The 16,833-nt window shown below is 42.9% G+C and overlaps 1 protein-coding gene across 4 annotated transcripts in view; it reads left to right on the top strand.

Moving 5' to 3' along the window:
* CUL2 (cullin 2) overlaps positions 1–16,833 on the top strand; it is an 85,845-nt gene that overhangs the window by 1,893 nt on the left and 67,119 nt on the right. The window contains exon 2 of one of the 4 annotated variants that reach the window (XM_077945018.1): positions 703–793. The gene's annotated coding sequence lies outside the window, so the exon portion shown is untranslated. 4 annotated transcript variants of the gene reach the window in all.

Here is a 16,833-nt window from a genome sequence, read left to right as displayed (position 1 = left end):
GGCTTTAAGTGTTCTATAATTGTGAAGATTATCCATGTCTTTTACCCTCAGCAGTTTGTCACTAGATTAAATGTTATGGACCTTCTTTAAAGTCGTTTTTGTGTTGTCTGTCAGTTGACAAATATTTATTAAGTACCTGGTTTATTTGTCAAGCAGTGCTGCAGGCATTAAAGATACAAGGGTAAACAAGACACATTACATTTTTTTTTTGAGATGGAGTCTTTCTGTCACCAGGCTGAAGTGCAGTGGCACGATCTCGGCTCACTGCAACCTCTACCTCCCAGGTTCAAGCAATTCTCCTGCCTCAGCCTCTTGAGTAGCTGGCACTACAGGTGCATGCCACCACGCCCGGCTAATTTTTGTATTTTTAGTAGAGACTGGGTTTCAACCTGTTGGCCAGGATGGTCTTGATCTCTTGAGCTCGTGATCCACCCTCCTCAGCCTCCCAGAGTGCTGGGATTACAGGCGTGAGCCACTGTGCCTGGCTGACCCATTAAATTTCTATCCTCGTGGAGTGTCAATTCTGGCTTGGGATGGAGAGACAGATGGTAAATAAGAAGTAATCTCAGAGAATAAGTGCTGTGTGGGAAATAAGGTAAGGAGTTGTGGTAGTAATTGGGGGATTACTTCAGATACTGTAACCGGAAAAGACCTTCCTGAGGTAAAGTTTGAAATTCTGAGGGAAAAGTTTTCCTGTTTTAGGGAGGAGCAAATGGAAAAACCCTGAGGTGCTATCAAACTTGGATCCAACAAACTGAAATTGGCTTAAGGTGGACCCTTATAGAGATTAAAGGTGGGTCCTAGCCAGGGGCTGGATCATGTTGGCTTTTGTTCTTATGATACATTAAAAGGCTTTTGGAACTCTTCTAAACTGGGAGTGATAAGGTCTGATTGAGAATCAGACTCAACTGGAGAAGAGGAGAGATGCAAGGAGACCAGTGATAAGAGCAGTGGCTGTGGAGGGTTAAGGTACAAGTGACAGGTTTTGAGATTTATTTTGGAGTTGAAGATACTTATTGAAATTGTCATGTTTTAGATGAGCATGCAGTGGGACAGGGGTCACTCCCGGGTTTTTGGCTTCCGCTGGAGAATGATGATGCTGTGTACTGAGATGAAGAAGGGTGGGGGGAAGCAGGCTGTTGTATGGGATGGGGTTGGGTTGGACATGTTAAGTTGGATCTCATTGTTCAAGTGGAGGTGAGAAGTAGGTGATTGGAAATAAGTGTAGAACTTAGTGAGAGGTTGAGGAGTGATTAACTCATTGAACAAGGGCTTCTCAAGCACCAGCTTTAAACCAGATGTGTGGATATAGTAGTTTAAAAATCTCTGGCTTCATGGAACTTAACTTCTAGTGAAGAGAGAAAGATGGATATGGAGAGTCCTCAGCATTTATTTATTGGTATACTAATGTGTTTAACAAAAACTATATTCACGTGACTCAAAATTTAAAATGTTAGTCTGGGCAACATGGTGAGACCACATGTCTACAAAAAATAATTTAAAAAAAATTTGCCAGGCATGGTGGCACATGCCTGTAGTACCCACTATTGGGAAACTGAGGCCAGATGCCCAGGTTGGAAGTGGCAGTGATCTATGATTGCACCACGGCACTCCAGCCTGAGTGACAGAGTGAGACCCTGTCTCTAAAACAAACAAACAGAAAACCAAAATATTCAACTGTTAATAGGGAATAGAATGAATATCTCTCTCCACTCCTTGTACCCTTGTCATCCAGCTTTCCTTGGAGCCAAACATTGTTAGCTGTTTCTTAGATATCCTTGGAAAAAATATTTGTGGACATATAAGCAAATATTGTCCCCACTTTGCAGAAATGGTAATACACTTGCTTTGACATTTGTATTTTTTAGAGTGTTAAGTAGTACTTAAGTTACGAAATAGGATGAGAACACAGAGAATGTAGAAAGAAGAGGAGAAAACTGGAGTACTGCAGTGTATTCTGATTTGGTCCCTGCCCTTGTTAAGTTCATTTGTTTATTTATTTATTTATTTTGAGATGGAGTCTTGCTCTGTCACCTAGGCTGGAGTTTGAATTTTTAGTAGAGATGGGGCTTCACCATGTTGGCCAGGCTGGTCTCATTAAGTTTTTGACCTACAGGTGTGGAGTTGTTTAAAAAGCTGTTTCTGGCCAGGTATGGTGGCTCAGGCCTGTAATCCCAGCACTTTGAGGGGTTGAGATGGGTGGATCACTTGAGCCCAGCAGCTTGAGACCAACTTGGGCAACATGGCGAACCCTGTCTGTACTAAAAATATAGAAAGTAGCCAGGTGTGGTGGTGCATGCCTGTAGTCTGAGCTACTAGGGAGGTTGAGATGGGAAGATTACTTGAACCCAGGAGGTGGAGCTGCAGTGAGCCACTGTACTCCAGCCTGGGTGTCAGAGCAAAGAGGGACTCATTGTGTTACCCAGGCTGGTCTCAAACTCCTGGGCTCAAACAATTCACCCACCTCAGCCTCCATAAGTGTTAGGATTACAGGTGTGATCCACTGTGCCCGGCCTTATTTCTTTTTTCTTTTTTTATTTGAGACAGAGTCGCTCAGGCTGGAGTGCAGGGGCTCAGTCTCAGCTCACTGCAGCCTCCGCCTCCCGAGTAGCTGGGACTGCAGGCACCCTCCACCACTCCCAGCTAATTTTTGTATTTTTAGTAAAGACGAGGTTTTACCATGTTGGCCAGGCTGCTTGTTTCTTTATTTTTATCTTTTTGAACTTTCATTTTAGATGCAGGAGGTACACACGTCGGTTTGTTAGCTGGGTATATTGTGTGATGCTGAGATTTAGGATACAATGATCCCGTCCCTCAGGTGCCGAACATAGTACCCAAACGGTTTTCCACCCTTACGCCTTTCCTCCCTTACTGCAAAAAGCTGTTTCTTTTTGTGAGACTTTACAAAAGTTTGCACTGTTTCTTTTCTGTTCTACCTTATCTGCCTGTTCTTTGTGTATTCTGGAAAAATGTCTGGCTATGATTGAAAGCAATGTTTCATATGCACTATCAGTTTTGGGTTTTTTTTGAGATGGAGTCTCGCTCTGTCTCTGCCTCCCGGGTTCACACCATTCTCCTGCCTCAGCCTCCCGAGTAGCTGGTACTACAGGCATCCGTCACCATGCCCGGCTAATTTTTTGTGTTTTTAGTAGAGACGGAGTTTCACCACATTAGCCAGGATGGTCTCTATCTCCTGACCTCGTGATCTGCCCACCTCAGCCTCCCAAAGTGCTGGAATTACAGGCGTGAGCCACCGTGCCTGGCCCAATCAGTTATTTTTATTTTTATTTATTTATTTTTTTGAGACGGAGTCTCGCTCTGTCACCCAGGCTGGAGTGTAGTGGTGCGATCTCAGCTCACTGCAAGCTCTGCCTTCCAGGTTCACGCCATTCTCCTGCCTCAGCCTCCCACGTAGCTGGAACTACAGGCACCCGCCACCATGCCTGGCTAATTTTTTGTATTTTTTTAGTAGAGACAGGGTTTCACCATGTTAGCCAGGATGGTCTCAATTTCCTGACCTCGTGATCTGCCCGCCTCAGCCTCCCAGAGTGCTGGGATTACAGGTGTGAGCCACCACGTCCAGCCAGTTATTTTTTATTACTATTTTTTGAGACGGAGTCTCGCACTGTCGTCTGGGCTGGAGTGCAGTGGCGCAGTCTCAGCTTACTGCATTCTCCGCCTCCGAGGTTCAAGCGATTCTCCTGCCTCAGCTTCCTAAGTAACTGGGATTACAGGCTGCCCAGCTAATTTTTTTGTATTTTTAGTAGAGACGGGGTTTCACCATGTTGACCAGGCTGGTCTTGAACTCCTGACCTCATGATTCACTTGCCTCAGTTTACCAAAGTGCTGGGATTAACAAGTGTGAGCCACCACGCCCATCCTACTATCAGTTATTTTTAAGTAAATTGATGACAGGATCGGCCCTAGAATCTTAATATTAGGAAGACTTATGACTGGCTCATGTTAAATCTTAGAAGAACAAGCAGTGATTTGGAATGTTGTGAGATTTATTACAGGTTATTGATCTATGAGATGTATGACTGAACCCTCTCTCAGTAATCATTTAATCACAATATCTATTCAGAGTGATTTGGCTCTGTGCCTGGGTTTGAATCTTAACAGTAATGTATCTGTCATATTGCAGTTAGCATAATCTTTGGGTTACCTTTAAGAATGTATAGATTTCTATGTCAGTACTTTATATTTGGCTTTTCATTGGGAAAGGCTTATTGGAGACAATTCCTTTGATTCTTAAAAGTTTTGAGACAGTAGTATGTTAGGTTAAGATTGTCGTGTTGAATCTGTAGAAACTTTTGGGGTGTCTTGAACCCTGTTGATTTTTCTTTTGTAGGAGGAGAGGTGGGGTATTTTCTTTTGCTTTAAGGTGGGGTATTGTCTTGTTTGCTTGTTTATTTGAGACAGAGTTTCACTCTTGTCACCCAAGCTGTAGTACAGTGGCCCGATCTCAGCTCAGTGCAGCCTCTGCCTCCTGGGTTCAAGTGATTCTCCTGCCTCAGCCTCCCAAGTGGCTGGGACTACAGGTGTCTGCCCCCAAGCCTGACTAATTTTTGTATTTTTAGTAGAGATAGGGTTTTGCCATGTTGGCCAGGCTGGTCTTGAACTCCTGACCTCAAGAGATCCGCCCTCTTCGGCCTTCCAAAAGTGCTGGGATTACAGGCGTGAGCCACTACACCTGGCCTCTTTTATATAGTTTAACATTATAAATAATATTAGTTATATCTATTAATTCAGTGACTTAGTCTTTTTATATTGTAGGTTGCTTTTCAAAGAATGAAACATGGATTTACCATATGTAAATTTTAAAAAATATCTTAGCCTTGTTTTAATTCAGTTGAAGGAGAGAAAGTACAGGTTATACTCCAGGCTGGTTTTGAACTTCTTGGCTCAAGGATTCCTCCTGCCTTGGTCTCCCAAAGTGTTGGGATTACAACAGGCATGAATCACTGTGACCCACCTATGTTTTATAATCTAATCCTATCAGTATTTTCTTGCTCTGATTTGTTCCAGTTTTGACCTTTAGTTTAGCCTGTGTCCTTTCGACATGCCCCCCACCCTCATTTTGTGGGGGGAAAGCACCTTCTGTTTTCTGGCATCATAGATGTTCTAGGTTCAACTTGTATTTTTTCCTGCTTCAGCCTTGGAATCAATCACTTTTCCAAGGAGGAGCTCTGGTTCCTTTTACTGGAGAATAATATTTAGAAACCAAGATCTAAGTTCTATGTGTGCTCATTGCCACCGTGGTGTCATTGCTCCTAGGCCCTTCTCAGTGAACAGAGCTAGAAATATATGTATATTCATCCATGCATACACAAACATCTATGTGTATATCCTTTTATCTGCATGTATATGTGTGTTTGTGTATTCAAAACCATGAGTGTGTAAATGATGCCTTTGACTACAATTCATTACCACAGGATTAATGCTTGCCTTGCCCCTTTATTTATAACTGCTGTTCTCTGACGGTGGGAAATAGAAGATAACTTTCTTTTTTCTTTTTCTTTTTTTTTGAGATGGAGTCCAGCACAGGCTGGAGTGCAGTGGCTCGATCTTGGCTCACTGCAACCTTTGTCTCCTGGGTTCAAGCAATTCTCCTGCCTCCACACCTGGCTAATTTTTGTATTTTTAGTAGATACGGGGTTTCACCATGTTGGCCAGGCTGGTCTCGAACTCCTGACCTCAAGTGATCTGCCCGCCTTGGCCTCCCAAACTGCTGGGATTACAAGCGTGAGGCACTGCTCTCAGCCAAAGATACCTTTCTAATAGTCATAGTAATTATGTAAGTAGTGTATGGTTACCAAAATAATGAATAATGTGACATCAAGAGAAAGATCCCCAAGTAGTCCTGAGCCTTCAGAAAAATTTTATCTCAAAATATTTCTCTTTTATTTGATAATAGTCTGTCTGAACCAAAATAATATTTTGTCATCATAGTTCCAAGTATTTTGATTAGAATGCATCCATTTAAAAATTTTTAGAGAGCATTTTGCAGTGAGATTCAGATACTTCTCTGATATCAGAACTTTGTACCTGTGATCTAGTTTTTAAGCACTTAAAACGTGCATAACATAAAATTTACCAATTTAACCGTCATTAAGTGTATAGTTTAGTGGTGTTAATTGCATTTACAGTGTCATTGTGACCCTCACCACCATTTCCAAAACCACCATTTCCAAAACTTTTTCGTTACTAGACAGACAGAAACTGTGCAACCATTAGCTCCCCATTTCCCTTTCCCCCAGCATCTGATAACGTCTCATCTTCTTTCTGTCTTTATGAATTTGCCCACATATATACTTTTGTTTAAGTAGGACCATAAGATATTTTTCACTTTGTGTCTGGTGTATTTGACTTAGCATAATGTCTTCAAGGTTAATCCTTGTTGTAGCATGTATCTGAACTTTTTATTTTGAGAGACAAGGTCTGGCTTTGTTGCCCAGGCTGGAGTGCAGTGGTGTGATCATAACTCACTGCAGGCAAATTTTTTTTTTTTCCAGTCAAGATGATGTCTTGCTGTGTTCCCAGGCAGGTCTTGAACTCCGGAGCTCAAGTGATCCTCCCATGCTGGCCTCCCAAAATGCTGAGGTTACAGTCTTGAGCTGCCTCACTGGCTGTCTTTGGGATTATAAACAGGAGGTGTCAAGAAGGTTGCTAGAGGGATAATTGATATGCATCTGCCATAACTGTATCCCCTGTTTAATTATTCTTCCGTGCCTGTGTCTTCTATAGCAGTGTCAGGACATAGGTTTTAATGTATTATATAGAAGCCAGCAAATACAGTAGATTGTAGTGGTGCGGTCACATCTTGGGCTCAAGCGATCCTCCCATCCCAACCTCCCTTGTAGCTGGGACTACAGGTGCATGCCACCACACCTGTCTAATCTGTTTGTATTTTGTAGAGGCGGGGTTCACCATGTTGCTCAGGTTGGCTGCGAACTCCTGGGCTCAAGCAATCTGCCTGTCTTGTCCTCGCAAAGTGCTGGGATTATAGGTATGGGCCACTGCACACAGCCAAAAAATGTGTTCTCAGTATTTCGATAATTTGTGTAAAGGCTGGTTGGTTCTAGCTTTGTCTAGTATTCATACAAAATGGGCTTGCTTGTCATGAGGGACTCAGAAATTCAAATTCTCTAACTTACCTGAGATCGGGGATACATATATGAGAATAGTTTTTAAAAAAATGTCGGTTGGTTTCTTAAATTCATTGACTAGATTATTGAACAAAAAATGAGAAAGCAGGTGAAAATGGCATTAAACTTCAAGCTGATAAGAGCGATGTGAAAACTTAAAGTACAGACTGTGCAGGCTTATATGGGAGTCTAAAGTTCATTGCGGAGAGGGGTCTTTTATTCTGGTGCAGTGGGTTTATTTTTGGAAGCAGGTAGCTGCTTTTTTGAGACAAGATCTTGAACTTTTGGCCCAGGCTAGAGTGCGGTGGTGCCATTGTAGCTTACTGTAACCTTGAACTCTCCCTGTGCTCAAGCCAAGCTCCCACCTTAGCCTCCTGAGTAGCTGAGACTCCCTGCGGGCATGTGTAACCAGAGGGCCCAACTACTGTAATTTTATTTTTTGTAAAGACCAGGTCTCTCAGACCTCTCACCAGGTCTGTTCACTCTTTTTCCCAACTCATTTCTTTTTTCAAAAAACATACTACTGGGCGGGCGTAGTGGCTCACACCTGTAATCCCAGCACTCTGGGAGGCCGAGGCGGGCGGATCATGAGGTTAGGAGTTTGAGACCAGCCTGATCAACATGGTGAAACCCCATCTCTACTAAAAAAAATACAAAAATTAGCTGGGCGTGGTGGCACACGCCTGTAATTCCAGGTACTTAGGAGGATGAGGTGGGAGAATGGCGTGAACCCGGGAGGCGGAGATTGCAGTGAGCCGAGATTGCGCCGCGGCACTCCAGCATGGGCAACAGAGCGAGACTCTGTCTCAAAAAAAAAAAAAAAAAAAAAAAAGCAAAACACGTACTACTAGAAATTCTATGCTGGGTGCAGTGGCACATGCCTGTAATCCTAGCACTTTGAGAGGCTGGTGGAAGCTTGGAAGCTTGAGCTCAGGAGTTCAAGACCAGCCTGGGCAGCATAGTGAAACCCCATCTCTACAAATACAAAAAGGTAGCTCAGTGCAGTGGGTGTGCCTGTAGTCCCAATTGTCAGGAGGCTGAGGCGGGAGGATCACTTGAGCCCAGGAGGTCAAGGCTGCAGTGAGCCAGGATCATACCACTGCACTGGGCGACAGAACAAGACCCTGTCTCAAAAATAAATAAATAAACAAATAAATAAATAAAAGTGGGAATTCTAAAGCAGGAGAGTCATGATGGAAATGATGTTTGTGGAGTACTTAGAGCTCTGTGGGTCAAACCTTACTGCAACAAAAAACATTGCACCCTTAACCTCCAAGTAAGAAAGGGAATTCTTAGTTACGTCCAATGGGTTGCTCATTTGATACAGCAAGATGAAAATGTTTAGATGCATTCTTGGAGCTTTTTTTTTTTGAGATGGAGTCTCGCTCTGTCACCCAGGCTGGAGTGCAGTGGCTGGATCTCAGCTCACTGCAAGCTCCGCCTCCCGGGTTTACGCTATTCTCCTGCCTCAGCCTCCCAAGTAGCTGGGACTACAGGCACCCGCCACCTCGCCCAGCTAGTTTTTTGTATTTTTTAGTAGAGACGGGGTTTCACCGTGTTAGCCAGGATGGTCTTGATCTCCTGACCTCGTGATCCGCCCGTCCTGGCCTCCCAAAGTGCTGGGATTACAGGCTTGAGCCACCGTGCCCGGCCTCTTGGAGCTTATTTTAATATTAAATGATGGCAACATATTTGGTCAGTGTACACCACTGGGAGCTTTGGGTCCACCTATGGAAATGGAAAATAATGCCAAGTTAATATGGTATTCCACCTACCTGCCTCCCTTATTCGCAGTTTTGTTTTCTGCATTTTAGTTACCCATGGTCAGTGGGGTCTGAAAATATTACATGGAAAATTTCAGAAATAACTCATAATGAAATTCTGTCCTCAGTAGTGTGATGAAATCTTGCACTGTCCTGCAAAGACATGAATCATCCCTTTGTCCAGCATCTCTACGCTGTCGATGCCTCCTGCCATTATTCACTTAGTAGCTGTCTTGATTATCAGATAGACTGTTGCAGTTTTGCAGTACTTGTGTTCAAGTCACCCTGATTTTACTTAATAAGGGCCCCCAAAGTACAGGAGTAGTGATCCTAGCAATATGGATACACCAGAGAGGCTTCTGCCATAGAGTACTTCCTTTATGTGAAAAGTTGAAAGTTCTCAATAAGGAAAGAAAAAAATAATAGGCTGAGGTTGCTAAGCCCTAAACAGGCTTAATAATAGGCTGAGGTTGCTAAGCTTACTAAACAGGTCTAGTAAGAATTTTTTTCTTTCTTCACAATTATGAAGGAAAAGAAATTGTGAAGAAAGACATTCTTACTAGTTTTGCTGTCAAACCTCAAACTGTAAAAGTGAGAGTTACATTGTGTAATAAGTGCTTAGTTAATTTGGAAAAGGCATCACACTGGTGGGTGGAAGACATGAGCAGAGACAAGTTCCACTTGATGGCAACATACTGCGCCAGAAAGCATTGAGCCTATTTGAAGACTCAGCAAGGGATCCCCAGAAACGAATGACACCAAGCCATGTATTCTAAGTCAGGGACGGTAACACATATTCAGGAATACAGAAGGTTAGTAGTAAGTAGCCTAATGCCGACCTTCTGATGCCTGTGTCACTCACCTTACTTCATCTTATTACATAGGCATTGTATTTTCTCACACCTTCACAAGAAGGGCAAGTACAGCACAGTGAGATATTCTGAGAGACCATACTCATGTAACTTTTATTATAGCATATTGTTATAATTGTTGTATCTTATTGCTAGTTATTGTTAATCTCTTACTGTGCTTGATTTATATATTAAACTTCATCATAGGTATGTATGTATATGGAAAAACAGTTTCAGGCATCCCTGGAGATCTTGAAATTTATCCCCTTGGATAAGGCAGGGGACTACTGTAAGGCTCTTTATTGGATCTTAAGTATTTTCTCATTTTTTGCATTTAGAAGGAAATCGGCTCTAAGCCTATCGAGTGGCATTTAAATTGTGGTGTCTTAACTATCTGAAGTCAGTTTAGAGCACTCTATTACATCTTACTGGTAATTTTTGGATGCCAGATTTTTATTGCTGCTGATGATCAATACTGAAATAAATCATCATTCAGGAGTTTTATTCACTATAAAGAGAATCAAAATAGTAAGAGGTTAGCCATTTACATTATTGATAATTATAGAAGGTAAGAATTTTAGAATTTTAGAAGGTATAGAATTTTAGAAGGTAAGTAAAATATGAAACACCAAAATCAATCTTTTGAGAGACTGTAACTTTTACCTGCTGAAGTTATCTAAATTGTTTATTTTTGCTCCAGCAAGTGAGTTCACAGGAACAAATCTCTTTATATGAAAAAAGTCGGGCTGGGTGCAGTGGCTCACGCCTGTAATCCCAACACTTTGGGAGGCTGAGGCAGGGGGATCACCTGAGGTTGGGAGTTTGAGACCAGCCTGACCAACATCGAGAAACCCCGTCTCTAGAAAAAAAAAAATACAAAATTTCCCCGGTGTGGTGGCGCATGCCTGTAATCCCAGCTACTCGGGAGGCTGAGGCAGGAGAATTGCTTGAACCTGGGAGGTGGAGGTTGCAGTGAGCTGAGATTGTGCCACTGCACTCCAGCAGCCTGGGCAACAAGACTGAAACTCCATCTCAAAAAAAAAAAAAATTCATCTGATCTTAAAAAAATATATATATTTTTTTATTTCTGCTGTTAGTAATTTAAATTTTTGGGAGGTGGACATTTTGTCAGGCTATGTTAACACATCATATTTAGGGACAGTACTATGTGTTTTGTGAGCTCTCCTACAACTTTGGAAACCTAAAACTCACAGGAAAGTTAAGATTCTCAGAAGGGAAGAAGGTTAGTAACACCTTTCAGTTAGTAAGAAATGATGTGCTTTCTCCCCTAAATTTATGAAAATATTAATGATGTTTATGAGGAGTAGGATTTTTAAATTCCTTTATTATGGAAAATTGTAAACACATACAAACAAAAGAATACTGTAATAAATCCCCATGTCCCTGTTATTCATCCTTAACAGTTATCAACTCATGAGCAAGCTGTTTAATTGTGAAGCAGATTTCAGACAGCATATCATTACATCTGTAAATATATATTTTTAATACTATTTTTATTTCTTTTCCTTTCTTTTCTTTTTGAGACGGAGTGTCACTCTTGTTGCCCAGGCTGGAGTGCAGTGGCGCGATCTTGGCTCACCACAACCTCCACCTCCCAGGTTCAAGCGATTCTTCTGCCTCAGCCTCCTGAGTAGCTGGGATTAGAGGCATGCGCCACCACACCCGGCTAATTTTGTATTTTTAATAGAGACAGGGTTTTTCTCCATGTTGGTCAGGCTGGTCTCGAACTGCTGACCTTAGGTAATGCGCCCGCCTTGGCCTCCCAAAGTGCTGGGATTACAGGTGTCAGCCACCACATCTGGCCTGATTTTTATTTCTTTTTCCTTTATTATTATTATTATTTTTTGAGACGGGATCTTGCTCTGTTGCCCAAGATGGAGTGCAGTGGCATGATCTCGGCTCTCTACAACCTCCACCTCTCAGGTTCAAGCGATTCTCTTCCTCAACCTCCTAAGTAGCTGGGATTATAGGCAGCCACCGCCACACCCGGCTAATTTTTTGTTTTTGTTTTTGTTTTTGAGACGGAGTCTTGCTCTGTTGCCTGGGCTGGAGTACAGTGGCACGATCTCGGCTCACTGCAAGCTCTGCCTCCTGGGTTTCTGCCATTCTCCTGCCTCAGCCTCTGGGGTAGCCGCCCACAACCACACCTGGCTAATTTTTTTGTATTTTTAGTAGAGACGGGGTTTCACCATGTCGGCCAGTGGGTCTCGAACTCCTGACCTCAAGTGATCCATCCACCTTGGCCTCCTGAAGTGTTGGGCTTACAGGCGTGAGCCACTGCATCTGGCCCCAACTATACTCTTAAGAGAAAAAGGCAGATATATAAGAATCTGAATAGTATACCATTTATGTAAAACAGATGAAAAAAAGATCATGTTTGTGTTATGTGAAAGGGAATAACAAATCCCATATATGTGTAAAATACGCCCAGGAACATATAACATTTATTGCCTCTGGCGATGGGAGGTGGCAGCCAGGGCGTACACGGGAGTGGTGGGAGAGAGACTGAGATTTCAGAATTTTATGCTAAACGACCATGGGGATGTATTGATACTTATTTCCACCTCATCCCCATTAAATTGCTCTAAAATTTTTGGTAGGATTTTTATAATTCATTTTTAAATGTATAGCAGCTTTATTGAGATATACATCACATACCATTCAATTTACCTATTTGAAATATATAATTTAGTGGTGTTTAGTATATTCCCAGAGTTTTGCAACTATCATCACAATCAACTTTAGAGCATTTTCATCACCCCGTTGGCAGTCATTTCCCATTTTCCCCCCAAGTTCCCTAGGCAACCACTCGTCTACTTTCTGTCTCTATAGATTTGCCTATTCTTGATACTCCATATAAATAGAATCATACATTATGTGGCTATTTTGTGGCCCTCTTCATTCACTTAGTAGAATGTTTTTGAGAGTCATCCATGTGATAGTGTGTATCAGTACTTCCTTTCCTTGTATTGCCAAATAACAATTTATTGTATGGATATATTGCATTTTATTTAACCATTTATCAGTTGATAGACACTTGAGCTATTTCAAGGTCCTTTATGAGTAATACTGCAGTGAACATTTGTGTACCAGTTTTTATGTGAATATGTTGTATTTCTCTTGGGAGTTTTATTTCTCTTTATACTTTCGGAGTGGAATTACTGGGTCATATGGTAACTGTGTTTTATAATTCACTTTTGTAATTATTACTGACAATCATGCATATTTAGAAATTATGCTGAGAGGAAATCAAATCTACAGGTGTTTTCAAATGTAACAAAAATGTTGCAAATATATTAACGTTGACATATGTTTTCTGGAAACAAGTAATTAAATAGAAATTTTTATTTTGCAATTTTTTAAAATGTGGAGCGTGTGTGTGTGTGTGTGTGTGTGTGTGTGTGTGTGTGTGTGTGTTTTAGGGCCCATAAGTGGCCCTAGCCACTGTACCTGTGTGCCTAAAACCCCATTGTTGGAAGAGTGGAACTCACAAGAAAGCTAACGGGGACTGTGGTGATTTCAGGAGATTTGGATTTTTGCAGTTACTTGATGGGACACAATCTGAGTGCTCATGGGAATCTTATTAAGGCACAGGAATGAAGAACAAGACTGATTTAGGAGTTGTTTGACAGCTTGGGAGGTAGAAGTAGTGTGACTGTGGTCCTCTTTCTTCTTTGCTGTGTCTCTTTCACATCCTTATGTAAACTTTCCCTAAATGTTATTACTAAGCAATTTCAAGGAAACAGAGAAACTTAATTTTCCTAGTTATGTGAGCTTTCTGCTGGGGAAGCAGAGAATCTGATAGACTGTCTCCGCATACTTCCTGCTATTGGTTTGTCAGTTTTTGGTGTATTTCAGGAGGCTGGTGCTTCTCGCACCTTGGCTTCCAGCTTTTCTGTCCATCCAAGCATGTATTGTGACTGTGTATTTTCCTATAGTACCAGAAATCTATCAGTCTCAACAGAGAAGTCAGTGTCAGTCTGATTCCATAAAGCAAAAAAAGTCTCTGCAACTGTTTTTTTTTTTTTTTTTTTTTTTTTTTTTTTTTTTTTTGAGACGGAGTCTCGCTCTGTCGCCCAAGCTGGAGTGCAGTGGCGCTATCCTGGCTCACTGCAAGCTCCGCCTCCCGGGTTCACGCCATTCTCCTGCCTCAGCCTCCCGAGTAGCTGAAACTACAGGCGCCCGCCACCGCGCCCGGCTCATTTTTTGTATTTTTAGTAGAGACGGGGTTTCACCATGGTCTCGATCTCCTGACCTTGTGATCTGCCCGCCTCGGCCTCCCAAAGTGCTGGGATTACAGGCGTGAGCCACCGCGCCCGGCCTGCAACTGTTAAACTAATTTACAAGCAGTATGTAAAAAATGATTCCATTTTATAAGAGGAGAAAGTGAACGTGAGGGGAGCATTGCCAGCTTTTTAGTATGCAGTTACAGAATTGTCCCCACTTTCAGAAACACTCAGGTAATTTCAGTTCAGAGTGATGAAGTGCTCTGATAGAGGAAAGTGTGGAGTTCTCAGATAATACCTATGCTAGGACACCTTACCTAGCTTAAATGGTCCAAGAAAGTTTTTTAAAAGCAGATGTAGGCCAGGCACAATGGCTCACACCTATAATCGCAACACTTTGGGAGGTCAAGGCAGGCGGATCACTTGAGTCCCAGGAGTTCAAGACCAGCCTGGCCAACATGGTGAAACCCTGTCTCTATTAAAAATACAAAAATTAGGGTGTGATGGCTCACACCTGTAATCCCAGGTCCTTGAGAGGCTGAGGCAGGAGAATCACTTGAACGCGGGAGGCGGAGGTTGCAGTGCACTCCAGCCTTGGTGACAGTGGAAGACTCTGTCTCAGGAACAAAAACAACAAAAAGCTAATGGACCAAGTCCCAAGACTGTCAGTGGGAGTTAGGTGGAATGGGTGGAGGGGGCAGCTAAGGAAAAGAAGAGCACTTCAGGTAGAGAAAATAGGAAGGGTAAAGGCAAGTGTATGAATCAGGCTGATGTGTTCAGTGATCTCTAAGCAGAGAGAAGTTCCTGGATTATGATGTCACGGTAGGGAGTACCAGGAGGAGAGGAAGCTTGGGTGCCATGTTGCAGTTGAGCCTAAACTGAATACTGTCTATAGAAGGAAACAACAAACTTCATACTTTATGTACAAAGTAACATGGCCAACTTTTTGGCTTAGGTAGGTTATTTTTATGTCTTTGATAAGGGCAAGGTCTGAGATTCTGATCTTGAAGTCAAGAACTTTGTTTTTGTCCATTGTATCCTCAGAGCTTGGAATGGTGCCTGGCAAGGAGTAAGTATTCACCAAGTATGTTAGTGAGGCAGCATGGTTGCACACAGCAGCCAAGAGCACCGGCTGCAGCGCGGGTCTGAATCCTGATGCCACCATTACATAGCTTTGTGACCTTAAGCAAGTTTCTGAATCACCTGTGACTCAGATTTCTTATTTAGAAAATGAGGAGAACACGCCAGGCACGGTGGCTCGTGCCTGTAACCCTAGCACTTTGGGAGGCCAGGGCGGGTGGATCACTTGAGGTCTGGAGTTTGAGACCAGCCTGGTCAACGTGGTGAAATGCTGTCTCTACTAAAAATAAAAAATTAGCCGGGCGTGGTGGTGGATGCCTGTAATCTTAGCTACTTGGGAGGCTGAGGCAGGGGAATCACTTGAACCTGGAAGGCAGAGATTGCAGTGAGCCGAGATTGCACCATTGCATTCCAGCCCAGGCCGACATCAGCGAGACTCCGTCTCCAAAAAAAAAAAAAAAAAGAAAAGAGAATGGGGAGAACGGTGGGACCTACCTGTCAGAATGTTGGAAGGATTAAATGAGTTTGCACAGGGTACTTAGACTAGTGCTTGACTCACAGTACACACAATGTAAATATTAACAGCTGTTACTATTTCTGCTGAGGGCCTGATTCTGAAACATTTGTGGGGCTACACAGGTATGGATGGATTCAGGAAATACTCATATGCACAGTTGATGATAGGATGTGGTAAACAAGGAAGGGAAGGAGGCATGGTTAATTCCCTTATATAGAGCTTAGGAAACTCAGTAAGTTCTCCCACCATCTCCTCTCCCACCTTCCCAACTTTGCACAGTAAAAAATCACTGCTAATCTGTTCTAGATAGTTCAGGAATGAGTTGAAGGCCAGGAGGTGGAGGCTTTGGTATGTTGAGGAAAGAGGATGTGATTCAACATGGCTTACCCTCTTTTGGATATTTGGCTTTTCTCTGATCTTTTTCATTCTTTTCCATGGAGTCTGTTCCTGAACTGTCTTCTCAGCTGGGAACACAGAAGGGCCTCTCCCAGTCCATGGCTGGTGGTGTAGCCGCCGTCCTCCCCACTCCCTTTGCTCGTTCTCTTTGTGCATCATTCCCTCCTCCCATTCTCTGCCTCCCCTTTCCCCCATGGTGGGGGACAAGAGAAAAGATGTTTCATCCTTTTTTGGCCTTGGCTACAGACTAGGTTGGTGCCTCACAATCCTGCTAATGAGGGGAGACTTGAGGGAGGTTGTTAAAACATTTGCCAGAAAAATGTTCCTTTGAGCAATTAAATTTAACTTACAAAGTTTCTCTTTTAATTCTGATCATCTGATGTGATATTGAGAAAGATTTAGAATCTAGCTTGAACCAAGTTTCTGTAACCTTGGGACCCTTTTGTTCCAGAAACCAGCTAATTCCTAAATGCAGTTTGTCTGTGAGGCAGGAGTCTTTGAACTCCCTTAAAAGCTCATTCAGGGCTCACGCCTGTAATCCCAGCACTTTGGGAGGCCGAGGCGGGCGGATCACGAGGTCAGGAGATCAAGCCTATCCTGGCTAACACGGTGAAACCCTCGTCTCTACTAAAATTACAAAAAATTAGCCAGGTGTGGTGGCAGGTGCCTGTAGTCCCAGCTACTCGGGAGGCTGAGGCAGGAGAATGGTGTGAACCTGGGAGGTGGAGGTTGCAGTGAGCTGAGATTGTGCCACGGCACTCCAGCCAGGGCAACGGAGTGAGACTTTATCTCAAAAAAAAAAAAGCCCATTAGGTTCACTGGAGCCAGGGG

This window comes from Macaca mulatta, chromosome 9 (genome assembly GCF_049350105.2).
Source record: "Macaca mulatta isolate MMU2019108-1 chromosome 9, T2T-MMU8v2.0, whole genome shotgun sequence".
Classification (NCBI taxonomy): domain Eukaryota; kingdom Metazoa; phylum Chordata; class Mammalia; order Primates; family Cercopithecidae; genus Macaca; species Macaca mulatta.
Note: the sequence above shows the minus strand (reverse complement) of the source record. Positions and strands in the feature narration are given on the sequence as shown.